The sequence below is a fragment of the Mustela lutreola genome, chromosome 4, assembly GCF_030435805.1.
Source record: "Mustela lutreola isolate mMusLut2 chromosome 4, mMusLut2.pri, whole genome shotgun sequence".
In the NCBI taxonomy this organism is placed as follows: Eukaryota; Metazoa; Chordata; class Mammalia; order Carnivora; family Mustelidae; genus Mustela; species Mustela lutreola.
This window is the reverse complement of record NC_081293.1, coordinates 133,074,222-133,097,669: the sequence shown is the minus strand read 5'-3', so window position 1 is coordinate 133,097,669 and position 23,448 is coordinate 133,074,222. Positions and strand designations below refer to the sequence as shown.

At 36.5% G+C, this 23,448-nt stretch overlaps 1 non-coding gene across 1 annotated transcript; it reads right to left on the bottom strand.

The window, feature by feature from the left end:
* Nucleotides 1-1,016: 1,016 nt before the first annotated feature.
* Nucleotides 1,017-1,122, bottom strand: LOC131830975 (U6 spliceosomal RNA). Its single transcript, XR_009353500.1, has one exon. It is a non-coding gene; the product is annotated as a U6 spliceosomal RNA (small nuclear RNA).
* Between the last annotated feature and the right edge of the window lie 22,326 nt (nt 1,123-23,448).

The following is a 23,448-nucleotide window of genomic DNA, read 5'->3' as shown; positions in this document are numbered from 1 at the left end:
AATTCAGGAAAATAAAATTTTAGGGTGTCTTTTTCATTTTTTTTTATTGTGATAAAATATACATAACATAAAAGGTACCATCGTAACCATTTTTAAGTGTACTCTAAGTACTTTGACATTGTGCAACCATTGCCACCATCCATCTCCAGAATTTTTTATTTTGGCCATCTGAAACTTTATACCCATTAAACAATATCTCCTTCCCTTGTAGCTCCTGGCAACCAACCACAATGCTGTTCTCTGTCTTTATGCATTTGACTGCTCTAAATAGCTCATGTAAGTAGAATCACGTAGCAGTTGTCATATTGTGACTCATTTATCTCACTTACAATGCCTTCAAGGTTCATTCATCCACATGGAGCATGTGTCAGAGTTTTCTTGCTTTTTAACGCTGAATAATATTCCATCTTATGTATTCTAGGTTTTGTTTATGCCCCTCATCCTTCAATGGACATGTGGATTGTTTTCACCAATGCTGCTATGAATATGAGTGTACAGGTATCTTTTCAAGACCTTGCTTTGAAGTCATTGGGATGTATATTGAGAAGTGGGTTTGAATTATATGGTAATTCTGTTTCTTTTCTTTTCTTTTTTTATCCATTGGTGTATTTTCTTTAGAGAACTGTCAATTCAATTTTGTTGTCCATTTTTAAATCTGATTTTGTTGTTGTTGTTGAATAGTAGGAGTTCTGTATGTATTTCAGGGTATTAAGCCCTAATTAAGATATATGATCTGCAAATATTTCCTCCCATTTCATGGGTTTCCTTTTCACTTTGTTGACAGTGTGTTTTTTTGCACAAAAGTTTTTAAAATTTGATATAGTCCAATTTATTTTTTCTTTTGTTGTCTATATAGCTTTTTGGTGTCATATCCAAGCTACCACTGTGCTAAATCCAATGTCATGAAGCTTTTTCCTTATTTTTCTTCTAACAGTTTTGATTAACTTTAAGTTAATCTCTTGTATATGGTATAATATTAGAATTCAACTTCATTCTTTGTATGAGAATATTTGCTAAAAAAACATGAATGCTTTACAAACTTGCATGTCATACTTGTGCAGAAGCTATGCTATCTTCTCTACATCATTCCAATTTTGGTATATGTGCTGCTGAAACAAGCACTAGATGTCTTTTTAAATTAAAATTAAAATTATCTTTGAAATTTTCAAAGAGCCCCTGTAAAATCCAATGATTTATACATTTGCCTTATAAAAAGAGAGATGTTGTCAGAATATTTTAGGTTGCCCTGATATAATCTGTATTTCTGAATTAGCTTGTTACTATATAAGAAATTTATGGGAAAAATTGTCAAATGAAAGGATAATTTTGTACAGATAAAATGTTATTCATATAAATTTTCTAAGATTGTATATCGTATAAAACAAATTGACAGGTTCAAGAGATTTGTTAATGCTTTCATTGTTTGTGATATGATCTTATTTGTGGAAAAATTTTGATAAAATTCTTATGAAAGAGTTATATAGGGCGCCTGGGTGGCTGGGCAACTGCCTTCGGTTCAGGTCATGATCCCGGACTTCCAGGATCGAGTCCCGCATTGGGATCCCAGCTCCTTGGGGAGTCTGCTTCTCCCTCTGACCTTTTCCTCTCTCATGCTCTCTCTCACTCATTCTCCATCAAATAAATAAATAAAATCTTTAAAAAAAAAGAGTTATATATTATAGTGCAATGGAAAAATTTATTCTCCTCAATTTTGATATTGTTCATTACTGTAATAAATCAATCTTATCATTTAGCCATACCAAGAAGCAGAACTGCCTGCTTCTTTGATGGTTATAATGTAGAAACTTCTTCACCAAATCCAGAATATATATTGTTAAATAGTTCTTCAAGAGAAAGACTTCAAAAACTTAGTTTGTAATCCATTAATGAGAAATGGGAAAACAATTTGTAATCCATGTATTCTGATGTAATTACTATACCCCAAAGAAACTATTTTATTGGTGGAAAATTCTTCAAAAATAAGCCTGAAAACATTGTTTTTGCCTCATCAATGGAAAAAAAAATTTTAAGCAAACCAGCACAGTTTCTGAAGAATATGCTAAAATTGAAAAGCCATGAAAGATGTTTTTGCTCTTTTTGATGTATAACATGTAGTTACACATTAATATGTGTCTTTAACTTATATTCAGTTCCAAAATAAAACATATTTCATTTTAAATATTATTATTATTTTTAAAAGATTTTATTTGTTTCTTTGACAGACAAGTAGGCAGAGAGGCAGGGAGAGAGAGAGAGGAAGAAGCAGACTCCCCTCTGAGCAGAGAGCCCCATGTGTGCCTCGATCCCAGGACTCTGGGATCATGACCCGAGCCGAAGGCAGAGGCTTTAACCCACTGAGCCACCCAGGCACCCCTCATTTTAAATATTATTCTTGACAAAGTAGGTTTTGTCTTACATAATTCAAAGGAAATTAAGCATTTTTTATTTTCTTACTGAATGAGGTATCTAAACTTATCCCTATATGTTTTAAAAATTATTAGATATTATCATTTTAAATATTTTAACATTAAAATTATTATTGAAAGTAAATATTAGCTTTTATTCCTTGTTGATATGCTAATTTAAAAAATTTTCACTTGGGCGCCTGGGTGGTTCAGTGGGTTAGGCCACTGCCTTTGGCTCAGGTCATGATCTCGAGATCCTGGGATCGAGTCCCGCATCGGGCTCTCTGCTCGGCAGGGAGCTTGCTTCCCTCTCTCTCTCTCTGCCTACTGTGATCTCGCTCTGTCAAATAAATAAATAAAATCTTTAAAAGAAATTTTTTCACTTAAGTACACTCTTTTTCGTATCATACAAAAATGGACAAAATAATTTTTTACAATGTGGAGTTCATATGTAAAAGATTAGAAAATGTTGGGCTGTGTAATTATGCACTAGTTTATAGATAATTTTCTTAATGAAAGCTAATAGGTCTACATTAGTTAAAACATAATTTTATAATAACTTGATAAAAAGGAAAACATTTTTAGTAGATATTTACATAAATTCTAATTGTTTTTAGGCAGTCATAAGAATCGTATCTGTGTTAAAGTACCATTTAGAAATACTGAAGCTGCTCAATTTAAAATTTTTACTGACTTTTAAAATTGTTTTAAAAGAATATTTTGACATTTTATCTGTTTTATAAGGCAGCTAGATAAAAATGGACATTCTTAACAATGTTTACATAGTAACAATTTGGCAGCTAAAAATGGAAACATATATAACCTTTGTAGTTTTAACTTCAATAGGGACAGAAGGAAACCTCTTTCTTTTTCTCTAGTCTGTGGTCCTGGTAAATTAAAATATTTTGCTAGTGGCATACTTAATATGCCTGAGGCTTTCAAGAATGTTAAAGCCTCCTATTCTTTATGACACACAAGTACTGGGAAGGCTTCTGAGTAAAGAGTATTACTTTTAATCATTTTTTGTGTGCAGTCAAACTTCAGCAAACAGGTACGTTTGAGAATACTTTCAGTATCATCTTAGCATTGTTGGGTATTCCTCCACCTTTAGAAGTTCTTTGTGGACACCTCTTTATGACTTTTTATTCTATATCATACAAGGTCCCTGCATGTGCCTTCTAGGTTCCAAACAGAAGTTCAAGGTATCATCCTGAAGTTCATGGATTTACATGGGGCATTTTTTTTTCACTCTTGAATTTGTATATTCAGATTATGTGTGGGATTTCTGGGCTACGGTTTGTCCTGTTTATGTTGCCACAAGAGTATGCAAGAGTAGACACTGACGTGGGCACCTGCCAGAGGAAACACTTAAAAATAACAATCACAACCACAACAATAACAACAACAAAACAACTCTGGACAAAGGACATTTTTGAGAGGTATTCTTTAGAGGAAGAGGAATGTAAAACATTTTTTAACGTTTTTCTTTAAATTCTGGTTTGTTAACATGCAGTGTAATTTTAGCTTCAAGTGTGCAGTGTAGTGATTCAACACTTCCTTACATTACCCAGTGTTCATCACACACAAGGGCACTCCTTCATCCCCATCACCTATTTCATACTCTGAAGAGCGAAGCACATCTTGCATATTGATGATGTCCCCTTCTCCATCTCCTACTACACCAGTCAAATCCAACCTGTTATTGCGCCTAAGATATAAGAAACAACTGAATGGATTACTGTTAATTTAAATATCCCAATAGTACAAGCTCTAGGTGATGAACAACTACTTGGTGTTATCCAGTCATGCTTAAGGAAATGGAAGAGAAGGAGGAAGAAATAAAACCAGGTATCAAGCCACTACAAAGCCAGTTGAATTTTAAATGCAAGAGCAATTATATTATTATGCATATTGTACTAAAACATTTTATCAGAAAAAGAATTATCAATGAAACCAAATTTCAGAAACATTTTTGAAATCAACCTTTCTGGAGTGCTGGTATCTCCTGCTATTTCCAACCCAGCTGTTCCCTTCATTGACAATAACTATTATAATCCTGATCCCAAACCTATGTGTTCATGCATTTATTCAGCAAACATTTACATAACAGTTAGACTGTTGCTAGAGTGCACTGATGAGATGATGAGGGTGCAGATCAGGCAAAAGGAACAGAAAAGACAGGTTTAAAATATATTTGAGTAGAATGTATAGAATATAGAAACTGATTGGAATAAAACAAGAAAAGGAAGTTTGAGATTTTCAAAGAGGACATAATCATAATTCTCATACAAGAGTAAATTGGACACCTGTCAAATATTTTCATTCATTCATTCATTAATGAGGAAGTCATTAATGTTACAATTGATTCAAATGAGATGTAAAGAATCACACATATATACAGATTAAGTATGCTAAAATTAATTTGCAAGTAGTTGCAAAATTGGCTTATGGGAGGTAGAGAGAAGTCTGTTGCATTAATCCCATATAAAATCCACCTGCATGACCTTGGACAGCAATCATTTGCATAGCTATCAGTTATCTATACCTTATAAGACTTATAAAAGAGCTCAAAGGCAACGAGAAGTACAGAGAACCTATAGAATCAGATACCAGTAATGGTGTGCTTAGACAACTGTTCAATTTTCCATTGAAGACATCCAGTAATCCTTTTAGTCCATTTCAAAAGACAAAAGATAGGCAGTTTAATGTTTACAAAATGTTCGAGTTTATGTTTGTTTTGTTTTGTTTTGTTTTGTTTTTCAGAGACTTAAAGACAAGTGCTCTCTATATTTGGCATTTGGTAATTGGTGTTACTTTTTCAGGGAAGAGTGATAACAAGACACTCAGAGTCTTGAGAAGTTTTATTGATCTGAATCCACCAGAAGGAACACAGTAAAACATTGTTAAGAAAATGGGCTCTCAAGTTAGACTGTCAAAAGTTCACATTCTGACTTCATTACTAAGTAGCTAATGACTTTGGGCAAGTTATTTGCTTTCTCTGTAACTCAGTTTCTTCATTGCTAAAGTGAAAATAACAAGACTTAATTTATAGGACTGTTGAGAGGATTTCTTTAGATAGTAAATGTCTTGTACCCAACATATGGTAAACACTCAGTAAATGCTATCTATGAGTAAGTATCCTGAGAGAATGGCTACTTATATCACTAGTCTTCTTATAAAGAGTACATTTGGGGGCACCTGGGTGGCTCAGTGGGTTAAAGCCTCTGCCTTTGGCTCAGGTCATGATCCCAGAGTCCTGGGATAGAGCCCGCATTGGGCTCTCTGCTCAACAGGGAGTCTGCTTCCCCCTCTCTCTCTGCCTGCCTCTCTGCCTACTTGTGATCTGTCTGTCAAATAAATAAGTAAAATCTTAAAAAAAAAAAAAAATAAGAGTACATTTGGATGGAAGCTCAAATAAATTCACAAGCCTTTCCCTGATTACAGCATGTTCCAGTTCCCTGAAATTTCCATTCACACATATCCTCAGCCTAGCACTTTCAGAGCCAACCACATAAGATGCAGTTAAGAGCATTATCATGAGAGCTGGAAGGAACAACCACTGCCCCACTGCCTCCACGGAAGTCTCATCCCATTGTCACTTATGCCCTCTTGGCATCTTACATCTTATGGCACTCTGTCACAGCAGTGAGTATGTTCCAGATAAATCCAAACTCTGACACTGTGGCGCTAACAAGATTGCTTGTTAGCAGCAAGATTTATAATCAAATAAGTTACTTTTAATCAGGTAAAAATTTCCAAAATTACATAAACCCTACATGTCAACCAGGGAAAAAAACCATTTAAAACAAAAGTAAGATATATTAGTAGGAAACGTTGAATGACAGCTTGGATAAATCATATTGCTAAAAAAATAAAGATAAAAGAGCACTGAACAAAACAGTTTTATCCATGTACCCCTGCCACTTAAACAAGGAATCTGCAATTCCTTTTTTTATTTTTATTTTTTTTATTTTTCAGAGGGAGAGGCAGAAAGAGCACAAACAGGGGGAGCGGCAGGCAGAAGGGGAAGCAGACTCTCCGCTAAACAGGGAGCCTGACACGGGGCTGTGTCAGAGGACCTGGGATCCTGACATGAGCCCAAGGCAGATGCTTAATTGCCTAAACCACTGAGGTGTCCCTGCAATTCCTTTTACAAATGCAATGAAACCTTCAATAATTGCAGCTATGTTAACAAAAAATGCTTAAGAAAAAATACTGGGAGAATATACATCAAATTAACTGAAATTGAGCCAGGATTATGAGTTGATGGCTTTTTTTCTTTTTTTTATATTCTACTCTGTTCTCTGAATTTCATATAATGAATCACTTCAATGATTAATTAAAAATAAAGGAAACCAAATCCCGTAAACCCCTCCAGGATGCCCTTTCGAAGCCTCAGATAGAAAAAAAGGAAGAAATATAGACACATAAGGTAATATAAATTGTCTTAATTGTATAATTTTTTTAACTAACCACCATACTGCTATGTCAATAACAAACATTTCCCTAAATTGTTAATACAGAAAATACCGCTCCTGTATAGGGAATACTCTTGAAGAGTTATGGAGCACCTGGCAAAGAAAAGTAGCCAACTTTATGATAGAAAGTTCTGTATTCCCCTGGTAAATGCACAGTTGTTATTCCAGCTTTAGCAAAAGCAAGTGAGCACTTCTATTAAAGTTACCAAGTTACTTACTCCCCCAGTTTCCATGGTAATGACTTTTTTTTTTGAGTGGGGGGGGTGTATGGTTTATGCGTAAGAATCACAAAATTAAGAATGGAATTTTTTCCAGAAATTACACAGCACAAGACTGAGAGGTGGGTGGTCTGTGTTTGAATGGGCCTTAAAATAGATCAGCACTTCTGGTCCCTTTGTAGGGATCATAATATAATGGTCCTCAGTCAAACTGAAAGAAAATGTGGAAATGAGAAGAAACAATCGATAAGGGATTTAACTTCAAAAACAGGAAAAATACTGCTTACCACAGCATGCTAGTGGCCTGGAGGTGGAAAGCTGGAAAAATGATTCTCCGTTTTTTCTGCCTGCCCCTGGAATGGAATGCATGGGTTACACACAGAAAATCCCTTTTTCTATGGTAGTAGCAACTTTCCCCAGGGCAACAGGAAGCAGGAAGGGGAAAAGTTTCAGCAGATCCAAGGTGGAGTTAAATAGGTGAATTTTTTGGTAAACAATCAGACTTCACCAGGCTCCAACTCAGTCACCAAGGATCGTACACTGGCTTGCTTTTTTCCCCCTTACCCTATCAAAGCTCACTCTTAACAATCTGGATAAATGTCCTCAAAATGTGAATACTTAATCATAGGTCATTATGTTAGATATTTACTCACAAGAGGGAATATGTGTGTAACCTCAACTAATGATGCTCCATGGATGGCAGTTATGACATAAGGACTGGTTAGAGAGAAAAGAATCCTTTGGTGGACCCTAAATTATACCCTGTACCTGCCTTCTTATAAAGCCATAAAAATTTAGGTCTATCCAGAAAGATTTTTCACATTTCTCCTATTTTTAACTGTAGTAAAAAACACATAAAATGTATCATCTTAACTTTTTTTAAGGGTACAGTGCAGTAGGGTTAAGTATATTCACACTGTTGTGCAATGCATCTTCAGAACTTTTTTATGTTACAAAACAGATTCTGTACCCATTACAAAACAACTCCCCATCTCTCCCTGCCCCACCCCTTGGCAACCACTATTCTAGTATTTTATGAATTTGATTACTTTATGTATTTCATATGAGTGGAAGCATACAGTATTCATCTTTTTGTGACTGGCTAGTTTCATTTAGCATAATCTCTTACAGTTTCATCCATGTTGTAGAATGTGACATGATTTCCTTCCTTTTTAGGGCTGAGTCATATCCCACTGTTATGTTTTTACCCCCTCTTGGCTATCGTGAATAATGCTACTATGAATGTGGACAAATACCTCTGCAAGATCCCGCTTTCAGTTCTTTTAGATATGTGCCCCAAGTGGGATTGCTGGATCATATGTTAACTGTATTTTTAATATTCCGATACTATTTTCTATAGCAAATGCAACACTTTGCATTTCCATCAATAGTGCACAAGGGTCCCAACATTCTTGCCAACACTTATTATCTTCTGTTCTTTTTTTTTAATAGTAGCCATCCCAATAAGTGTGAAATAATAATATCTCACGGTGGTTTTGAAGGTTTATATTTTTGATACTACTTTTTTAAATTTATAAATGTAGCCTGTAACTTCACTGAAATGTAATATAAACCTGCAAATATGACAATACTTGGCAAATAGTGATATGCAGGGATTTAAAAGTTTAGTGATCTCCCCATACCCACAAGAAATTGGTGGATAATTTGAAAGTTGAATTTGAAGCTATGAATCCCCCAATTATTTAAGTCCTGAACGTATACACAAACTTCTGGCTTCCATGTTCTGTTATTATTTCTCTATGCTAAAGTATGTATTTATCTTACATGGATATTGCTGTCACCAAATTTTTACAAAGAACATACATAAAGCCACACGTTCATACAAAAAGGAGTCTTTACAATAAGTTGCTTAAATGAAAATGAAGAAAAAATGATTTTTGATTAATGATAAGCATCAGAAAACCCAACTTTTTGATACAGCTTTATGAAAATGTAAAAGCACATAAATCTGAGCTGACAAAAGGAAGTCTGTCAAAATAACACAAATTTTAGAGTCATTTAATCTTTCACAAATATGTAATTTTCAATTTAAAAGATATTACCCTGATGGCCCATGTATAATGCTTGATTAAAATTACGTAACAAAGTGCAGTAGACCACCAAAATTCAGTCACAATTGATTCATTTATATGTACTAAAGTATAATTTTACAAACTCCTTCAGATGATGTCGACACACACTGAAGTTTGGGAACCTTTCCACTAGATAATTCTTTGGTGGTGTCACCTCAGTACGACACTGAAGGGACATAGACATTGTACCCAACTTTTCACCTTGCTTTCAAATTTCGCCTATTTTTTTCATAGCAAATAAAAATGTTAATACTTTGTTATTTTTCTGAGGTCTTGAAAACACCTCCCAATGTCACTTCCACATTTAGGGTCACCTTCTGTCTCTTACTCCTCAGGTGTTTTTAATAGGGTGAGTCCCCAAATTAAATAAGGTGAAGTGCTAATGTTATAATATTTGAATAAAATAATCTTTGTACATATAATTTCATATAATTTATGGGAAAATCTGAAAGATGTGGGTTGTTAGCCAAATTATAATGGAGTCAACGAAAGCTCTGTATTCGCCATGGTAGACCTTAGACGAGATCTTATGTTATAATGCTGGTAATGTATTATTTCTTCTGCATAATAAATGTTATTGTTAAATGAATAGTTAACATTGATTCTTTTGTTACACATTCCTAACAAAATTATAGTTCTTTCTAGGTGTGCTGACAGGACTAATTTCCAATCTCAGTTTTTAGAATTTTCTTCTTCTTTTATACAATAATACTCTGAAAAAGTTCTAAGCAGTGTAAGGAGGAAGAAACTTTTAGCGGTAACATTCTATTTCACACTGATTCTCATGAGTCATCTCAATAATATGTTGTTTTGAAGGTCAGCAGCTGGCAGGAAAAAGCAGAAAAGAAATAATGCATGAAGTTTTAAACTTCATAGTACACCCGGAAATCTCTATGCAACTGGTACTTATAAGGCAATTTATGCTTTTAGATTTTTCCATACCTTACATTTACTGCTCAAAAATGTGATACTTCTCTATGTAGCCCCAGGGATGGTATAACATTTGTCTAGCAAACTGAAAGAAAACAAAAGAAATATATTTATTTCTAAACGTTCCCTTTTAATCATATACATTTGTTGTAGAAAATTTGAGAGATACAATCTAAAAGCAAAAAGAGCATCACTCAAAATTCCACCTTCCAGAATAACAACAATAAATATTTTCATTGTCATATGAAAAATATATTTACATGAATGGACATATATGTAGTTCAGAAAAGAGCTACAAAAAACTTCTCTGAAGTATTGAAATGAATTTTGCAAATGTCTATTAGTACCTTGCATTTTTATAGTAGTATAGTAAAGATGCCCATGTCCAAGAACCTTGGCAGAAGTACGAATTCCAAATATACCCATGAAAAGGTTGAATTTTCAATCAGACCAATGCATAGTTAGTTTCAGCTAACCTGTTCATTCTGATTTTATCCATTCACATATTTCCTATGTGAAGTGGGGAAAAACTGCCACCACCACACTGAGATGACAGTAAAATCACCTTAAAAAATAGGAGTTACACAAGAAAAGGAACAAATCTAACAGCATGGGAGACAGAGCAGGGTGTTATTGTCATACAGATAATCCGAGGAATTTCTTGAAAATATACAGTAGATAGTGGGATGAGTGCTAGAAACCTCAGAGGAATGCAAAGCACTGAGCCAGCAGGGTTGGTAATGTGAGCTGGCCACAGGCCAGTTCATTAAAGAATTGTGCAATGGTTGGGACAAACCCAACTTCAACCATATTTAACTCATCAGCTAAATCCCATTAGATGAGGTAAATAAGGTGGAAATTCTGACTTAGGGGAAATGAAGATCCACTGTGAGCCTCTGGGCTAAAATAAGGTAAAAGTAAACCTGACCTTCAAATGGGCATGAATGAACATGAAGAAAACCCCAAGGATAGGTAGCTTTAGGTTAAAATGAGCTGGACCACAGTGATCCTTTCTTTATCTCACCATCTCAAGTAGCTCAGTAGGTTGTCTGTTTATCTATGGGCCCTTCAGAAAAATTGCCTTTTATCCCCTGGCAAAAAGCATTCCTTAAGCTTTCCCCTATCACACTTATGGAACCTAAAGTCACTTCTTCTTTGGGGGAGGGAGGCAATTCTCAACAGGATAGAAAGCTTGAAATGGCCAAAGCTTGAAAATGAACCAAACCCTTCATTTAGAAGGATCTAAATACTTCATTTTAGGAATTAAATTTACATTTAGAAATATAAGTACAAAACAATGAGTTGTAAGTCATTTTGAAGAAAATGAATAACAAAAGAGATACCAAAGTCAATACACAAATATGGAGAAAAAAGATGATCTTCTAAAAATTTATAATTCATATCTGCAAATAGATTTGAAAGGTGATTGTACCCCCAAAAATAAAGCTATCAGAATAAGAGGATTTTTTGAAATTAAAAGCATGGCACTATGATATAGGAGGAGGAGAAGAAGGAGGAGGAGGAGGAGAAGGAGGAGGAGGAGAAGGAGGAGAAGGAGAAGAGAAAGAAAAAGAGGAAGAAGAAGAAGGAGGAAAGGAAACTCCACTGTAGGACTGAAGGGTAATAAAATATTTGTAGAACAACCTAATGACTGAAAGATAAAGTAGGAAGAAATTCACCTTTTAGGCGTTAAGTAAAGACATGGAAAATATGAGAAAAAATAGTTAAGAAAATATGTACTGATATTTGTCATTCCTTCTAGCTACTCAGCAATTCTGAACATCTTTCCAATATTGGAGGAATTTCCCCACTTATGAACATCACCAGGATAGAAGCCACTTTTTTTCTCACTCTCCTTTGTTTGAAGGTAAAATTTGAGGAGTTAAAAATAAATATTACAAACTCCAGGGCAACCCTTACTAAATTATTTTTATAAGAAGCATAATTAATATGCTAAAAGATAAGTGGATCACAAAATGCTCTGAAAGAAAACAGGGGAAAAATGGAGGAAAAGGGAATAAAAAAGTTCAATGAATAGAAAACAGTTATAAACAAAGTAAATATTCATCAAACTATATCAATAATCACTTTAAATGTGAATAGCCTAAATACACCACTTAAAAGACAAAGATTTCAGAGTGGGTAAAAAATCCAAATAAGCCACTTTAAATATAAAGATATAGATTAAAAGTAAAGGAAAGAGATATACTCCATAACATTAATAAAAAAATAAAGCTAGAGTGGTTATATTAATTGCAGAAAAAAGCACAATCCAGAAAAGAAAATTGTTAGAGATAAAGACACATATTACATAATGATAAAGATATCAATTTTCCAAGAAAACCTAACATTTGATGTATGTGTACCTAACAACAAGCTTTCAAAATACATGAGGCAAAACTGATAGAACCATTAGGAGAAATATAAAAATCCACTATTACATGTAGAAACCTCAACACCTGTCTGTTGGTAATGCATAGATCAACAAGGCAGAAAATCAATAAGAATATAATTGACCAGAACAGTACTATCAATCAACTTGATTTAATTGACATTTGTAGAATACTTTATACAATAGGAGCTAGCTGAATACACATTCTTCTCAAGTCCACCGGAAGCATTCATGAAGGTAGACTACATTCTGGAACATAAAAGCCACCTTTAAATTTTCAAAAGAATAGGGGTACCTGAGTGGCTCAGTGGGTTAAGCCTCTGCCTTGGGCTCAGGGTCCTTGGATTGAGCCCTGCATCAGGTTCTCTGCTCAGCAGGGAGCCTGCTTCCCCCGCCCCCGCCCCCCCCCCCCCGTCTGCTTCTATGCCTACTTGTGATATCTATCAAATAAATAAATAAAATCTTTTTTAAAATTTTAAAAGAATAAAAATCATGCAAAGTATGGTCTTAGGTCACAATGGAATTAAAATAGATCAGTAAAATTCTAGATATGAAAAAGTCCCAAATATTTGGGGATTAAACAACATACATCTATATGATACATGGCTCACTAAAGAAGCCTCAAAAGAATACTAAAATTGTGAACTAAAGGGAAATGGAAATTCAACTTATCGAAATTTGTGGAATGCAGGAAAAACAATGCTTAGCAGCAAAGTTTTCTACATTAGAAAAGAGAAAATTCTACAATCAATAATTCAGCTTAGGAAACCAGAGAAAGGAGAGCAATTTATACCTAAAACAAGCAGAAGAAAAGGAATAATAAAAATTGAAGCAGAAATTGATATTGAGGGGCGCCTGGGTGGCTCAGTGGGTTAAGCCGCTGCCTTTGGCTCAGGTCATGATCTCAGGGTCCTGGGATCGAGTCCCGCGTCGGGCTCTCTGCTCAGCAGGGAGTCTGCTTCCCTCTCTCTTCTCTCTGCCTGCCTCTCCATCTACTTGTGATTTCTCTCTGTCAAATAAATAAATAAAATATTTAAAAAAAAAAGAAATTGATATTGAAAAGAGGAAAACAGTAGGAAAAATTAGCAAAACTGAAAGATGTGATTTTTAAAAATGATTAGTAAAAACAATAATGCTGTGGCCAGGCTAACCAAGAAGAATGAGAAGACACAAATGATTAACATCAGATATGAAAGAGGGGTCATCAGGGGACAGGGGGATGGGGTAACTGGGTTATAGACATTGGGGAGGGTATGTGTTATAATAAGCGCTTAGTGTTTTGTTTGTTCTTTTATTATTTATTTATTTGACAGACATAGAGGCAGAGAGGTTAGCAGAGAGAGAGAGGAGGAAGCAGGCTCCCCACCAAGCAAAGATCCCGATGTGGGATGCGATCCTAGGACCCTGATATCATGACCTGAGCTGAAGGCAGAGGTTTACCCCACTGAGCACCCAGGTGCCCCTGAGCACTGAGTGTTATGTAAGACTGATGAATCACAGACCTGTACACTTGAAACAAATAATACATTATATATTAATTTTAAAAATAAATAAAAGAGGAGTCATTATTACAGAGCCTATGAACATTAAAAAGATAATTAGGGAATACTATGAACCACTCCATGCCCACAAATTTGATAATTCAGATGAAATGGACCAATTCCTTAGAAGACACAATTTGCCAAAACTTACACAAGAACAAACAATACTTATATCTATTAGAGAAATTCAATGAACAATTAATAACTTAGCATCCAAAACAGAATGTACCAGGCCCAGATGGGTCCACTGGTGAATTATACCAAACATTTAAAGAGAAATCATACCAATTCTCTACATTCGCTTTCAGAGGACAGAAGTAGAGAGAATAACCCCTAACTCATTTTATGTTAGCATTACTCTAACATCAAAACCAGAGAAAGACATTACAAGAAAAGAAGCTACAGATAAATTTCTCTCATGGACATAGATGCAAAAAAAATTCAACAAAATCTATAAAAAGAATTATACACCATGACCAAGTGAGATTTATCCCAATTATGCAAGGCTGGTTTAATATTCAAAAATCAATTTATGTAGGGTCTCTGGGTAGCTCAGTTGGTTAAGCATCCAACTTTTGATTTCAGCTCAGGTCATAATCTCAGGGTTATGAGATCAAGCCCTGAGTTGAGCTCCATGCTCCATGGGGAGTCTGGTTGAGATTCTCTTTATTCCTCTCCCTCTGCCCCTCTTCCTGTTTGCTCTCCCTCTTTCTCTTTCTCTTAAAATAAATAAAATCTTTAAAAATATCAATTAGTGCAACCTATTATGTCAACAATTTAAGAAAGAAAAGTCACATGATGATCAATCAATGCAGAAAAGGTGTTTTATAAAATCCACATGCATTCATGACAAAAACTTTCAGCAAGCTGGGATTAGAAGGGTGCTTTCTCAACTTGATAAAGAATACCTACAAAAATCCTACAGTTAACATTGTGCTTAATGGTGAGAAACTTGAAACTTTTCTGTTAAGATCAGGCACAAGGCAAGGAACTTTTTTAGAACTTTTTAAGCACTGTACTGGAACTCCTGGTTAATGCAATAAGACATGAAAAGGAAACACAATATATATATATATATATATATGGATTTTTAAGGAAGAAACAAAAATTGTTCTTGTTAGCAAATGCCATGGTCATATATATGGAAAATTAGAAAGAACTGACAGAAGGACCATTGCCACTAACAAGTAATTATAGCAAGGTTTTAAGATACAAGGTTAATGTACAAAAGGTAATAGCTTTCTTTTTACTGGCAATGAACAAGTGGTATTCTGCTATTCATACTTTGAAACGAAGTGGTTATATAAGATTTGGACATATTTAATAAAATACCAGCATAAAGATACACTTCAAAGTGTTATGGTTAAGATCATGTGAGTTTTAAGGTGACAGAATTATTTTCATTGCAGGGCATGAAGGACATGTAAGAGTTATCAGGACTCTTAACACAGGGAAGATAAGGAACATCACAAGCAAGCCCAGTCACAACAGTTTGAGTTTAATCCTCAGCTATGTGTTGGAACCCTGGGAAGATATTTCCTTTGTGAAGTTATTCAGCTTGAGTTGATGAGGGTAGACAAAATTTATTTGAGCAATAGATGCTTTCTGAAGACATTTTTTACTTCATGTCTCCCACTAGGGGTCTGCTGCTATGGCCCCCCACCAAGAAAACCTAAATATGCTAGAAGAGAAATGTCAAACTTTCCCCATAAGTGCTAGGTTTCCTCTTGATAGAAAAGAAAATGGAGCAACCTTAGAAGCAGGTAAATGTAAAATGTAAACACTCAACTATGTAAAAAATGTATAGTGTACTAACTCAACTGGGGAGGTCAAAAAGAAAGAGTTCATGACAGGGAAAACCAAATGAACCATTGAAAGTTTACCCCACTTGCTGCTGCAAAGGGGTGTTAAAAGGGAATATCTTTGATGCGATCAAAGCAGCAATAGTGACTCTAGACCTGGAAAGTTAAGTGTCAGAAGAGTGCATAGAGGAGGCCAGATCAGATTGGTCCTTGTTGGATCACTGAGGATAGGCTTTGGAGCTATCACCAGCAGCTGTAGCTCTCAATTCTACTGAGTTGGATTCTCTGGTTGACTATAGGGTGAGGCAAGTAAGAAACTGCCCCAGAAGATCAGAATCAAAGACCCAAGAATTTCCAGGGCAATAAGAAAAGAATGAAAAATGCTTTGGGAACTTTGTAGGAAATGAAGAAGTACTGACAGTAGGAGATTTGGAGAAAGGAGAAAGCAATGAAATGAATCGTACTTAAATAATTTCTTGATACAAATGTGGAGAAATATGTTCAAAACAAGGTATGGAGCATTGCTCTGATTTAAAGCCCATTCTCAGTTCAGTCCTGGGTACAAACAGTAGAAGGTACAGAAGGGGGAAAAACGTAAATGCTTTAACAATGCATGATAGATCACATGAACAGATCACACTACAAATTTTTTTTTTTAAGATTTTATTTATTATTTATTTATTTGTCAGAGAGAGAGAGAGAGCACAAGCAGGCAGAGGCAGAGAGAGAAGCAGGCTCCCTGCCGAGCAAGGAGCCCAATGCGGAGCTCCATCCCAGGATCCCGGGATCACGACCTGAGCCGAAGGCGGCAGCTTAACTGACTGAGCCACCCAGATGTCCCCACATTACAAATTTTTGAATTTTTCAAAAACAAGAATGAGTCAAATGAAATTTCTGCACAATAAAACTATGTACAAAGTTAGGTATTATCCCCCAAATATGTTGAAAACGTGGCAGCAGAATTAACATCTTTTTTTAAAAAAATTTTTTCCAGTGTTCCACAATTCATTGTTTATGCACCACACCCAGTGCTCCACGCAATACGTGTCCTCCTTTTTAACCACCACCAGGCTCACCCAACCCCCTGCACCTCTCCCCTCTAAACCCTGTTTGTTTCTCAGAGTCCACAATCTCTCATAGTTCAACTTCCCCTCTGATTTCCCCAATTCACTTTTCCTTTCCTTCTTCTAATGTCCTCCATGTTATTCCTTATGCTCCACAAATAAGTGAAACCATATGATAATTGACTTTCTCTGCCTGACTTATTTCACTCAGCATAATCTCCTCCAGTCCTGTCCATGTTGACACAAAAGTTGGGTATTCATCCTTTCTGATGGAGGCATGATACTCCATTGTATATATGGACCATATCTTCTTTATCCATTTGTCTGCTGAAGGGCATCTTGACTCTTTCCACAGTTTGGCGATTATGGTCATTGCTGCGATGAACATTTGGGTACATATGGCCTTTCTTTTCACTACGTCTGTATCTTTGGGCTAAATACCCAGTAGTGCAATTGCAGGGTCATAGGGTAGCTCAATTTTTAATTTTTTGAGGAATCCCCACACTGTTTTCCAAAGTGGCTGCACCAACTTGCATTCCCACCAACAGTGTAAGAGGGTTTCCTTTCTCTACATCTTCTCCAACATATGTTGTTTCATGTCTTGTTAATCTTTGCCACAGAATTAACATTTTAATAGAGGACTACTTGTAATTGAGGTGAATTTGATAGATTTGGGACTCAGAAGATCTGGTTTTGAATTAACTACTGCCATACAGGCAGAGGTCAAACCAAACTGTTTTCTCTCTCTCTCTCTCTCTTTTTGTTCCTGATTCTCTTTCCTCACCTTTCTATTCTTAATACATGAAAATCAGAAACAGTGTGGATCTGGACTGTACTATGTGTCAGGACCTGAGTGGTCTACTCTAACTTCATCTGTTATTTTCTTTCTCCTTAGAAGCAGATGCCTGAGTTTTAGCTGCGTGTGAAACATGGGAAATGAAATGTTTCTTTTCTTTCTACACTTCCACCCCAACACATAACTAAGTTCCAACCAATGAAGTATTAGTAAAAGTGTGTGTGATTTATAGCTTAAAGGGAGCTGACTCAGCAGAGGGAAGGGCCCCTTCTGTTTTTCTGCCTTTCCACTTCTTCTGGCCAGTAGCTACCTAAGACTGGGAGACAGTGGAGCAGTGGCTGAAGTCTAGGTCTCTACTGATAATACAGAGACACTTAGCAACCCTAGGTTCTTTCTTTCTTCCTTTTTCTTCCTTTATCTTCCTTCCCATCATTCCCTTCCTTCCTTTCCTTCTTTCTCTCTCCCTCCCCCCTCTCCCTTTCTTTCTTGTGTTATTTATTTGAGAGAGAGGGAACAAGAGGAGGGGAGAGGGAGAGAGAAGCTTTTTAGCAGACTTCTTGCTGAGCTCAGAGCCCAACTCCATCTCAGGACCCTGAGATCATGACCTCAGCCGAAACTGTCCAAGACTTGTACGTTAACCAACTGCACTGCCCAGGGGCCTCGAACCCCTGGACTCTTTCTTTTTGATCTTTTATTTAAGAGAGAAATAACCTCTCTCTTGTTTTAGCTACTGTTACTTTGAAGTTTTCTTTTATCTGCAGCTAAAACTAATACTGACTGATGCATACCACACATTTAGGCTTAAGAACATCATTTTGCTTGGTTAAAATTTAAGGAGTGTGGAGCATAGTGTGTGTATGTGTCTAACTGTAATAGAGGCATACCTTGGACATATTATGTATCTCCAGACCACTACAATAAAGCAAGTCAAATAGTGTTTCCATTCCCCAGTGCATATAAAAGTTATGTTTATATTATACTATAGTCTGTTAAGTGTGTGATAACATTATGACTTAAAAAAATGTACCAGGTACATACCTCAATGTAAAAACTCCATATTGCTAAAATGGCGGCGGAGAACTAAGAGACCTAAATTGTGTCTGATCCCAGGAATTCAGCTAGACAGCTATCAAACCATTCTGAATACCTACAAACTCAACTAGAACACAAAGAAAAGTACAGCAGCAGCTCTATGAACAGAAAAGCGACCACTTTCAGGAAGGTAGGAGGTGCGGAGAAGTGAATCTGAGGCCACGTATGGGAAGACAGAGGGCAGGGAGGGTTGGGGAGGGAGCCTCCCTGAGCCATTTACCAGCAAGTGAGAGGAGCGAGCAGAGGAGCACAAAAGCGGAACTTCTAGAAGTCTGCTCGGGTGAGGGATGTCGCTCTGGAGGATAAGTCGGGGATGGAGCCCTTACTAGGACAGTGTGGTCTCGGGTCCCGTGGGGTCACAGGAAGACTGGGGTTGCCTGAGTACAGCAGAGCTCCCCGGTATCAGAGTGGGGAAGCCGGCTGCAGAGATGTCACCGAGGAAGGGGATCTCAACTTGGGGTGGCCATAAACCAGGATCCAAGACATAGTCGGGAGCAGATCTGAAGCAGCAGATCTGGAAAGACTGCCTTTCTTTCCTGGGAGGAGCAGCGCAGGAAAGTGCCACTGGAATCCAGATTACTGCTGGGTTTGAAGACACCAAATGAGAACGTGCACCAGAGACGGAAACGCTCGGTCACAGGCCGGGTGAGCAGGGAGTGCAGTCGGAGGACAGGGAGGTGGGAGTGACTGACTGCTTTTCTCTGAGGGCGCGCTGAGGAGTGAGGCCCTGAGCTCTCAGCTCCTATGGGCTGGAGACCGGGAGGCCGCCATCTTCATTCCCGTTCTCCAGAGCTCTACGGAAAGCGTTCAGGGAACAAAAGTTCCCCAGAGCTCGAACTCAAGCAGATTACTTAGCCTGGCCCCTGGCAAGGGCTGTGCAATTCTGCTTTGGGCAAAGACATTTGAGAATCACTGCAACAGCCCCCCTCCCCAAAGATTAGTGAGAACATCCAACCAAGACCAAGTTTACTGATCAATGAGAACTATAACACTCCAATGCTAGCAGAATACAGCACATAAAATTCATGGCTTTTTTCTCCATTATTCTTTAGTCTTTCAACATTAATTTATAAATTTTTCTTTATTTTTTCCTTTTCCATTTTTTTTGAATTATTCTTCTTTCCTTTTACAACCAACTTCTTATCAATTCCTTTTAAAAAATATTTTTAAATTTTCATATTATAGTCATATTCTATCTCTTCATTATGTTGAACTTTATTTTTTGAATATATATGTAAGTTTTTCTTTCTTTAGTATTTTGGTATGCAGTTCTTCTACAAACCAAAATGTACCCGAAATCTAGTGTATGGCTCTGTTCTATTCACCCATCTGATAACATTCTCTTTCATTTTTATTTTTTTAATATTCTTCTTCCTATATTCAACCAACTTATCAATTCCTCTTTTAAAATCTTTTTAAGAATTTTTCTTTTTTATAGTCATATTCCATTTCTTCATTTGTATCTAACCTTATTTTTGTATACATACATTTTTCTTTCTTTAAAATTTTGGGATGCAATTTCTCCTAACAGGCCAAAATACACCCAAAATCTAGTGTATGACTCTGTTCTATTCACTGGCCTGATCATGTTTTTTTTTTTCCCCCTTTTTTTCTTTTCCCCTTGGTTTCAGGTCTTTTATGATTTATTGATTTGTTAGTGTTATTTTTCCTGGGTCATTTTTACCCTTTTAGATTTTGTTCTCTTATTTATCTATTCTTCTCTCAACAAAATAACAAAATGGAAAAACTCACCTCAAACAATAGAATAAGAGGCAGTGTTATCAAGGACCTAATCAATATGAACATTAGTAAGATGTCAGAACTAGAGTTCAGAATAACAGTTATAAAGATACTAGCTGGGATTTAAAAAAAAAAAAAAAAGTACAGAAGACACTAGAGAATCCCTTTCTGGAGAAATAAAATCTAACCAAGTCGAAATAAAGAAGACTATTAATGAGGTGCAATAAAAAATTAGGACTCTAACTGCTAGGATAAATGAGGCAGAAGAGAGAATTAGTGACATCGAAGACCAAATTATAGAGAATAAAGAAGCAGAGAAAAAGAGAGATAAACAACTACTGGATCGCTTGAGAATTCAAGAGACAAGTGATACCATAAAGTGAAACAGTATTAGAATAATTGGGATCCCAGAAGAAGAAGAAAGTGGTGGGGGAGGGAGGGAGAAGGTATGTTGGTGCAAAATTAGAGTAGAGAACTTACCTAATATGGGAAAGGAAACAGGCATCAAAATCCAGGAGGCACAGAGAACCCCTCTCAAAATCAATAAAAATAAGTCAACACCCTGACATCTAATAGTAAAACTTACAAATCTCAGAGACAAAGAGAAAATCCTGAAAGAGGTTCAGGATAAGAGGTTTGTAACCTACAATGGTAGGAACATTAGATGGGCAGCAGACCTATGCACAGAGACTTGGTAGGCCAGAAAGGACTGGCATGATATATTCAGGGCATTAATGAGAAAAATATTCAGCCAAGAATACTAAATCCAACTAAGATGCCTTTGAAAATAGAAGGAGAGATAAAAAGCCTCCAGGAAAAATAGAAACTAAAAAAATTTGCAATCACCAAACCACCCTACAAAAAATGCTGAAAGGGGTCCTTTAAGCAAAGAAAGAGCCTAAAAGTAACAGACCAGAAAGGAGCAGAGACAATAGACAGTAACAGTCACCTTACAGATAATACAATGGCACTAAATTCATAACTTTCAATAGTTACCCTGAATGTAAATGAGATAAATGCCCCAATCAAGGGACACTGGGTATCAGATTGCATTAAAACACAAGACCCATCGATATGCTGTCTGCAAGAGACTCATTTTATTTTAGACCCAAAGACACCTCCAGATTGAAAATGAGGGGGTGGAAAACCATTTACCATGCTAACGGACATCAAAAGGAAGCTGGGTGGTAATCCTTATATCACACAAATTAGATTTTAATCCAAAGACTGTAATAAGAGATGAGGAAGGACACTATATATTACTTAAAGGGTCTGTCCAACAAGATCTAACAATTGTGAATATTTATACACTTAATATGGGAACCAGCCAGTTATATAAGCCAATTAATAACAAAATCAAAGAAACACACCAACATTAATAAAATAATAGTAGGGAACTTTAACACCACCCTCACTAAAATGGATAGATCATCTAAGTAAAAAATCAAAAAGAAAAGAAGTGTTTTAAATGACACACTGGACCAGATGGACTTCACAGATATAATCAGAGCATTTCATCCCGAAGCTACAGAATGCACATTCTTCTCGAGTGCACATGGAACATTCTCCAGAATAGACCACATAGGGTCACAAATCAGGTCTCAACCAGTACCAAAAGATTGGGATCATTCCCTGCATATTTTCAGACCACAGTACTTTGAAATGGACTCAAACAGAAGAGGAAAGTTGGAATGAACTGAAATATATGAAGGCTAAAGAGCATGCTACTAAAGAATGAATGGTTTAACTAGGAAATTCAAAAAGAATCACCATAGCAAATACAATAATAATGAAAAAATTTGAAATTTGCAAGAATTACCAAAATGTGACACAGAGACACACAGTGAGCTTATGCTGTTGGGAAAAGGCACTGATAGACTTGCTTGATGCAGGGTTACCACGATCCTTCCATTAAAAAAAAAAAAAAATACAAGGGCACCTGGGTGGCTCAGTGGGTTAAAGCCTCTGCCTTCGGCTCAGGTCATGATCCCAGGCTCCTAGGATCAAGCCCCGAATCGGGCTCTCTGCTCAGCAGGGAGCCTGCTTCCTCCTCTCTCTCTGCCTGCCTCTCTGCCTACTTGTGATCTGTCTGTCAAATAAATAAATAAAAATCTTTTAAAAAAAAATACAATATCTGTGAAGCACAGTAAGTAAAGTGAAGTACAATGGAATGAGGTTTGCCTGTCTTCTTATGTGTTCTCTTGCTTATTTTTTCAAAGGGACACATGAGAGACTGGGATTGAATCTGAGGGATTCCAAAGAATGTACCAGCATCCCTTCAGGGCCAGACAGTCCAAACGTAAGTGACCCCTACTCCGCTCAGAGGGCAGTGACATCCCATTACATAGACTGAATGGAATAAGAAACTAGGCAGAACAAATTGAGAACTCTTACTCCAAAGGGCATTTCTTTTTGCTTTAATTTCTCCTAGAAGTAGTAGTGGGTTCACACATTCTAATGTGGCTTTCACATCATATGGATTTCTAAATTGTCAATCCAATATAATGTGTGTTTGGGGGGGCATAGTTTGAGATTAAAATAATAAAGGGAATGAAATTTTGGCTTCAGCTATGAAATGTTTTGGAATTAATTAACATCTTATTATGACTGATTCAGAGATTTCTGGGAATAAAAAATAAACTGTCCACCACTGGGCATAAAATAAACAAAGAAGCAGTCTCCGTTGTTGGAGAGATGCCCAAGGGTAAGTATAGGCTTACCTTGTCAAGCTACTGGTGGCCCCTTCTCCAAATGTTGACAGGCAATCCATAGGTCTGACCGTTAATCCTAACCAGATAGTAGAATGAGAAGCTGGGGAAAGAAGAGGGAAACCAGTCTCCATCTTATCTCACTTCATACAGTGGCTCATCTAACAAGAACATGCCCTCCTAGGGGCA